Below are 8314 nucleotides of genomic sequence, written 5' to 3'. Positions count from 1 at the left end.
AATTGTCCATTGCATGTAGAGTCGAAACAAAGGAAATAGCCTACAGAAAACCAAGTCTATGGCATGGAAGCCTTAAACCCAAAAAGAATGGTAATGCATATTCAAAATATATATATTGCATCAGAAGGAAACCTAGAGGGGTTCATCTTTCGTGAAAACAACAAGTCAAATACCAAACTCATATGAAAGTCCTAATAGTCCCTAAATCATACCCAAGCATAGTTTCAATTCAAATATGTAGATCATTGAAGCCATTCAATGGAGTTATAAACCATTTTAATCTTAGTGAAGCATAAACAAATGGACCAGTTCTCCAAAACACAAAGTTCTCCAATTAAAGGACCGACTGCAGAACTAAGCCATCTTCACACACTTCGTGGTGTATCTAATCTAGCAGATAGGGATTTAACCCCATGTTCTCCTGGCCTCATAAATCCTAATGCTTGGAAATCAAAAATACAAAAATTAGAGAAGTTTAAGAATCAAGATAAACATACAAACACTGTTCAGCAAGCAGTAAACCCCTTGACATATGAAATTACAGTTCAGTTTATACATGACCGGATAAGAAAGTATCTCTTCAAACAAACAGCAAAAACCCTGAGATTGTTCCCATTATCCATAACATATGTGATCAACGCATGCCCGAAGACTGTAGGGTCCAGAAGGCAGAGCTGTAGCACCCCGAAAGTTGCAATCGTTACCGGATCTCGTGAAAAACTTTGGAAATTCCTGGTGAGATCTATCAAGTAACCAGAGATAGGTGAGTGCATTCAACACCAAGGAATGAATAGAGTCACCAATGATTTAATGAAAAAACAAAACATTACTTGCATAAAGGTCAAACCCCATCCACAATAACCTAAAGGAAACCCTCCCTCAAGGAGCAACCTTCAAATGCAAATGAACTAGTAAGTTTCCATTGCAAATATTACCAATTATGAGGAAAGCTCAGCAAGATGGAAAGCGAAGGCAGCGTGGAAGCTCTTACCCGAGGCGCAATTCAACAAAATACCGGCATCATGACCTCTGCAACGGAGAAACAAAGAAAAATGGTTTCTACCAAACTCCTAAGGAGCTTATTCATGATCCGTCTAGCAACAAAATACCGGCATCATGACCTCTGCAACGGAGAAACAAAGAAAAATGGTTTCTACCAAACTCCTAAGGAGCTTAACCGGGCAAGCATTCATTTCTACCATCCGATCTGGAGGATGAAAGAGGGTCGTTGATGGATCTAGTGTTCCAAAGCTCGAAAGGCCAACTGGAAGACACCACGAAAGCTCCAAATAGAGGGTTCTAGGGCAGCCAACCACCCAAGGAGATTAACGAGCATTAAACGGGACTGTACATCCAAGAGACTTATAGTTTGTAAGGTTTATAGTCCACACCACATCACACTAGGGCATTTAAACATAAAACAATTGAATTAATGAAAGCTTACAGCATGGTAATCTTTGTAATTATGGTATTATTTATAAAATCGGACAATTACATCTCATGGTTGGTTATTGTGTAATGATTAATATGCCATGGAACTCTTTACCGTGAATATATATATATAGGTCTGTGACATGACCACATTAATAGACAAATTCCATTAAAAAAAATGGACTTGTATCTTAGATCCGAAATGTTAAAGAACAAAACAACAAACCCGTGGTATAAATCATGTCATGCAATTTTGTCGATTTGGTTTTTAACATGGGCCTTGAGGAGCTGTTGCAGAGCAGTGGAGAGGAGAAAATTATACAGAGCTATCCATTTATGATATCTTTTATCTCATGATCAGATCGGACTCTCAGTACAACCTGAGGAATGTAAATTGAAATGGGTTTGCTGTAAAAGCTTTCTATTCAAAAAAAAAAAAATCTACATTACAACCTAAGGAATGTAAATTGAAATGGGTTTGCTATAAATTCTTTCCTTTCAAATAAAAAAATCTACATCATATGAGATGTGGTGCAACGCCATATTAGCAGTCACTTGAACTACATTGTTGGTTGGATTCCTGACTAAACCGAAGCTCCGTACTGTCATTCCATATTCCATTTCATAAGCTTGAGGCATCAAACAATCACCAGAGACACAGAGGTGTGTTCCAATGCTGCAGTGGAGGGAGGCCCGTCCTCTACCCTGTTTACAAAAGACAACATATTACATTGCTCGATCTCTAGCATAGCCAGCAATTGCAGGAAAGAGTGCCACGAGCACAGAATATATCTCAATTTGGGTGAGAGGTTTGGGAAACCAGGGGAAAAATTAAAGTAAGTAGTTTACCATATGGTTTTTCCATACCGGTTGCAACCATTCATTAAATGCAGATAGATGACGAAAACCACTCAAAAAACCCTCCGTTAAAGGGAATGGAGAAATGATTCTCAGTGTAGTAGCAATATTGGTTGCATTTTTCTGCATTCATTTCCTGGAGTAAACGTGAGAATCCAGAGGGTGGAAAGCAATGACAGCTCTCCCTTGAACCAACGGTGGAAAACGTGGTTGTCAACAGACTCTGATTAATTTCTTTTTAGGTATTATTGAATTTTTCTTGCCATCTTTGTTTTGAATTTTAATAATTTTAGATGAACTTATTAGGTACATAGTTCATGATAATTTTGAATCACAATTGCAGGAGTTAAGGTCAAAATTTTCCGACATGTTTTGTTGTAAATTCTAATAATTTTGAATATCAAGTTCCTACACATGGTTAAAATAAACAATATTTTTATAAAAACTTTTAAATGAGTAAGAATTTTAAATAGTTTAAAAAAAAAAAAATTTGGGTAATTTTTGAAGTAATTTTTTTTTATCTTATTGTATTTGGGTAAAAAATGGAAATTGATAAATCTGTTTTAAGCAAAAACATATAAAATTAGTTCATGGGTGAAATTTATTCCTTGTAATTTCCTTTATGGAATTTTTTTTTTTTTTTTTAATCTTATCTTTGATTGCATATGTGAGTATTTCCTCATGCATAATTTGGATTTTACTCTTATGAAGCTTCTTTGGTAAAACTGTATTTGTTATTGTTTCATTCTTGAGGAGTTGTTTCTTTTGTTGCATTTTTCTTCATATTTTTAGTTCTTATTTTGTACAAGTTGATTTTGGTAATTATGATTCTTTAAGTGATAAATTTCTTCATATTTTTATTTTTCAAAGTAACAAATAATTTTTGTTATGTATTGAAATCATTGGGCATAACACAAAGTATTTATATCTTTTGCAAAATTGCTTCTTCAACTCCAAAGGATATGGGCCACGAATACAAGTCCAACCTATTTCTTTTTATTTCTTATTTTGTACAAGATTATCGTAGTAATTATGATTCCTTAAGTGATAAATTTCTTCAACCTTTTAGTTTTCAAGGTAACCAAGAATTTTTGTTATGTATTGAAATGACTGTGCATAACACACAAAGTATTTATATATTTTGGAAAATTTCTTCTTCAACTCCAAAGGATATGGGCTGGGAATACAATTCCAACCTATTTCTTTCTATTTATTTACATCATCTATCTTAGGCACAAGAGTGGAGGATTCTAAATTGTCCCATTTATACACATGCTAGAAGGTGCCCCACATAAAACAAAATTTACATAGCATCACCAAAAAATCATGATTAAGTTGAGAGGAGATTGAACCTTCCACAATTGTAGTTGATTAAATTGGTCATTTTATTCAAAAGTTGTGTTTGATGTCTCATAGGAGATTCTTTTCGATGTTCTATAGGCTAGATTCATTCATTGAACTACGACTTCCAATTTCACTCTGATATTATTCTATTCATCCTCCAAACGATAAAGCTTTCGTTGGAGGTTGAGCATCATTTCCATAGCCACCATCATATTGAATGACAATTGAATTATTTTTAAATTAATTTAAAGAAGACAATGCTACTTTTGATTGAAATTCTCATTTATCAATGTATAATCCCTTCCCCCATACATAATTTTTCTGCACACAATATGACTTTTCAAATTAATGGAAGGAAATTCTCGCAAAGGCCACCCCGACTAAGAGTGAAGAGTGATAACATACTCACAATTCCACAAGGTGATGGTGGTTTCCTCAAGTAAATCTAATGAACGCCCTCCCCTCCCCCCAATTTAAACATGCCATCTAAGCAAGTCTTCCGAAAAGGAGAATTACAATCTCGGTGCTTTGCCACATAAGGCCCAAGAAGGAACCTAACTTCTTTTCACGTTTCCAAATATTTATTGACCAATATAGAACCGGAGAAAAAATTGCCAACCATATTGTACACTTAAAAATCAACTTTTCCATACATAAAGGAAAGGGTGCATAGCATTTCCCACTACTTTGCAAAGTAAGAGGGGAATGGACATAGATGCCCTAACTTGGAGGCTTACTCAACGTAATAAGACAAAATGTCGCAATGCAACTCAAACATACTAGAAGAGAAAAATCCTTCAAGTAGCAAAAACATAAATACCGCCAATACATAAAGAAAGATTACAACACCTTTTTAGGGTTAAGCCTTTAGTGCAATAGGATATATGCCTCAAACAATATATATTGAAAGAACATGCTATGCTAAGAGAAGTTTCTCCCACAAATAAATTGTCGAAAATTAAATCTTCAGGGGCATGATTAAAATAGAGCATAGGATGGAAAGGACCATTAAGATTCATATAACACCCTCTCCAAATAATTATGACATCCCATATATTATCCCATGGCCTACTCTAAGCGAGAAATAATAGATAGACTAATTTTGAATTCTTAACTCAATTCTAGGGGACCCAATTAAATCTCCATAGAGTGCTAAAGTCATTGACCATGCCTTCAAAATCTACAATTGTTCCTACATATAAATAGCCCATTTCTCCAAGCTTCATTTCAAGTTGATTAACCAACTTCTTAGAATGAAATGTTTCTGCCTGGTGGGAATTGAAGGACCAATTAACTCTCCACCATTGATAATTATCTCTATGGAGCTTCCACTAAATGAGAAACCATCTGATGCCTTAGACAACAAGACAAGTTTCATTATGCCACCTTACTCCCTATCCTCCATAAATTAACCCCCTCTTGCTAAATCTCCTTCCCATTTTGTCCTTTTCAATCTTCACATTCAATCCTATCACATCAAAACCTAGTTTACACATATGACAACATCTCTCCACTATAAAGCATCATTTTGAAAGATCGGTCATATAGGCCTTGAAATCCCCTTATTGAAATGATGAAAGCCTTGTACGCAGTGATGGCATGGCTTCCTCGAGGCTCGAGGGGAGGATGAAACCTTATCTTTTTTTCCTTGGCTCATTACACCATGGCTAAGCGAGGGGAGCACAGATCATTTCTACTTGCCACATTGGTTTCCTTCTTCTTCTTTTAATTTGACTTGCAAGTTTTCTAATGAGTCTGCTTTGGCATTGTTATACCTCAAGACAAGGAACCACTACTTCCTATAAATATTGTTATACTGACTAAGGATTCTATAGAAAATATTTGTTAATCTCATGTCCGAAGGGAATGTCCGAGAATAAAGATGATAAACTAAATTTGTAGAGTCACCAATATTTTTTATCTCTCAATTCAATTTTTAAAACATAGAATATGCTTTTCCAGCATTGTTGGAAGCATTTTCATGTCCCCATGCATATTTATATTCCATTTTATTCTCAAGTTATTAAATCACCTCCTTTAATTCATGCCACCCCTTTTCTTCATCCCTCAATTTAAGTTGTTTTCAAATTTATTTTTAATATCTTGATTTATTTGTTGTAATTTTGATTATACACTAGTTCTAATCTTCTAGCTTTTTTATTTATGTAAAAATTAATATTTTTGAATGGGAAGTTTCTTCATTTTCCTAAAAAGGATTTGCATACTTTATCATGAATTATAATAATTTTAAATATCTTTATCAAAAACTTTGTTGCACGTTTTCGTTACTAAATCTAATAATTTTGAATTTTCTTATCATAAATTTCCTTGTATGATTTCACTATAAAATCTTGAAACATTATCTTCTTTTCCTTATGAAAAACTTATCTAAAAATATTGCACGAGTATAATAGTTTTGATTCTCTTACACTAATAGTTTTGACTCTCCTATTAGTAAATTCGTTGCATTACTTCACTATAAAATCTTGCAAAATTATAACGAAAATCAGACTAAATTATAATAGTTTTGCTTCTCTTATTAATAAATTCATTGCATTACTTCACTATAAAATCTTGCAAAATTGTCTTCTTTTCGTTATGGAAAAATTATAGAAAAATATCAAATTATACTTTTCTAAATTCAAGGTGAAAGCATCCAATTCTTTTAGCCATGACCAACATAAAATTATGTGTTTATTTTCACTGTAATTCAAGGTTGAATTTGGATACAATTACCAGTCAAAAATATTTTATATCATATGGTTTTCGTTGCATTTCAAATATATTTGATGTGAAAATTTGTAATTAGTTGTCAAAATTGATTTTGATGTAGGTATATATATATATATATATACTCAAATAGACATCATAAGGAAGGGTAGACACATGATTTTAAATAATTAATATATAATAGAATTAAATAAGTAAAAATTAAATAAATGTTTGTAGAATTTAAGTACCGAGAAAACCAACATCTTACCGGTGTGATTAGCATACAATGCGATAAGCATAACTAGGATATATAAATGACAATTATGTGAAGGTAGAATACATTCTACCAATGCCACCTAGCGAAGAGCTCATCTAAGAACATTTCACTATTTTCCTGAGAATAAACTTTTGAATTTTACCGGTGGACGTCTTCAGCCGTGAATTCTTGAAACACCACAGTTTTGGGAACCATGTAGTGAGGTTGCTGCTCTCTGCAGAACAAAGTCATCTCTGCCTCTAATATCATTATGCCACAAAAATTAGCATTGCTTGCTTCTACTTTGTTACTCACAAAGACACATGGGGTCTCTCCTGAGAAGGGATCAGGCCTCCCCACCACAGCAGCCTCAATCATGGGATGACCATGCAACACTGACTCAACCTCCACACTGCTAATGTTTTCTCCCCCAGAGATTATAATGTGTTTGGAACGATCCTTTATTTCGAGATAACCATCTGAGTGATTCACTCCCAAGTCGCCCGTGTTGAACAAGCCACCTTCCATGGCTTTGGTTGTGCTTTTCTGAGATATCCCATGATCACATCGCTTCCTCTCAGCATAACCTCACCCATCGTTTTGAGATGGGGTTTGAAGAATAGGAATATCCGAGGACAACCTTTCTCTGAGTCGCGGGCGAAAATGGTGGTGAATATTTGGAATGTCGAATGTGGATAGATGTCATGGTTAACTATGTGGACAGATGTTACAGGTAGAGGGAGATGAAAAAGGTAGATAAAAGCTTTGTCTGACCATTTTCAAAAAGTTCTAGATTTTTTTCATGACTAAATGATTGTTGATGAGCCCCAGAAATGGGTAATTATATGGGCTCATTTAGCCTCCTAACTCAGCTTAATCCACCATTCTTATTAGTTTATTGCATGTTTTTTATTATGTTTATGCTAATAGAGTGAATTGGGTTAGTCATTATGCCATGAAGTCTAATGTGTGCTTTATGCAGATTTTTGGTCAATTTTTGGACAAATTCAAAGGATTAATGAGCATTTGGCAGCCAATATTCAAGGGAAAAAAGGGAGAGAATTTGTAGTAGGGTGTCACCTCATTTATGACTCCATACCTCGAATCCTCCATCAGAAACTCGGAGCACAAACAACCACATTGATGCATCCAAGGGGGCAGCCGAGCAAGTCAAGAAGAACTGTTGTCTATCTCTAGTTCCACAAGCCGAGCCCCTTGATTTTAGGAGGAATGTTGGAGGATTCCATTTGTATAAATAGTGGGGTTTAGTGCCTCAGTAGGTTAGTTGGATGTTATCCATTTATTAGTTGATTTTTGCATTTTTGTGCAGCATTGTGTTCAGCTCATTTTCAAGTTCCTTTTGAGAACAATTTATGTAATGTAACTGCTATTTTTGATAATGGAGATGAAACAGTTTTTGAGCTAGCACTAATCTCTTTCATAGGGATGAAGCTCTTGGGTTATGGCTCAACCCAAGTTGTCCAGCACCTCCTACTGTGTACTTATATGTTTTTGCTTCAGTTTATCCGTTAATTTCTATTGCATAGATTCATTTTACTTTGCTAGATTAGGTTGCTTTTGATGGTTAGTATAGTTGTTTTGTTTCAGTTGATCAACTAGGTTACTGCAGTGACAGAATAAGATTCAAAAAGGCCAACAATAGGCTTTGATCTCCTTTCTCCCTTCCTGGGACTATGATTTGAGGTCAAGGCA

At 34.7% G+C, this 8314-nt stretch overlaps 1 pseudogene; it reads right to left on the bottom strand.

The window, feature by feature from the left end:
* Nucleotides 1–6760: 6760 nt before the first annotated feature.
* Nucleotides 6761–7129, bottom strand: LOC149168216 (2-methylpropanoate--CoA ligase CCL4 pseudogene; annotated as a pseudogene).
* Between the last annotated feature and the right edge of the window lie 1185 nt (nt 7130–8314).

Source organism: Pinus tabuliformis, chromosome 4_2, assembly GCF_031772625.1.
Source record: "Pinus tabuliformis cultivar Carrire ecotype Pingquan chromosome 4_2, CPIR1, whole genome shotgun sequence".
Taxonomy (NCBI): domain Eukaryota; kingdom Viridiplantae; phylum Streptophyta; class Pinopsida; order Pinales; family Pinaceae; genus Pinus; species Pinus tabuliformis.
This window is presented reverse-complemented; position numbering and strand designations above follow the sequence as displayed.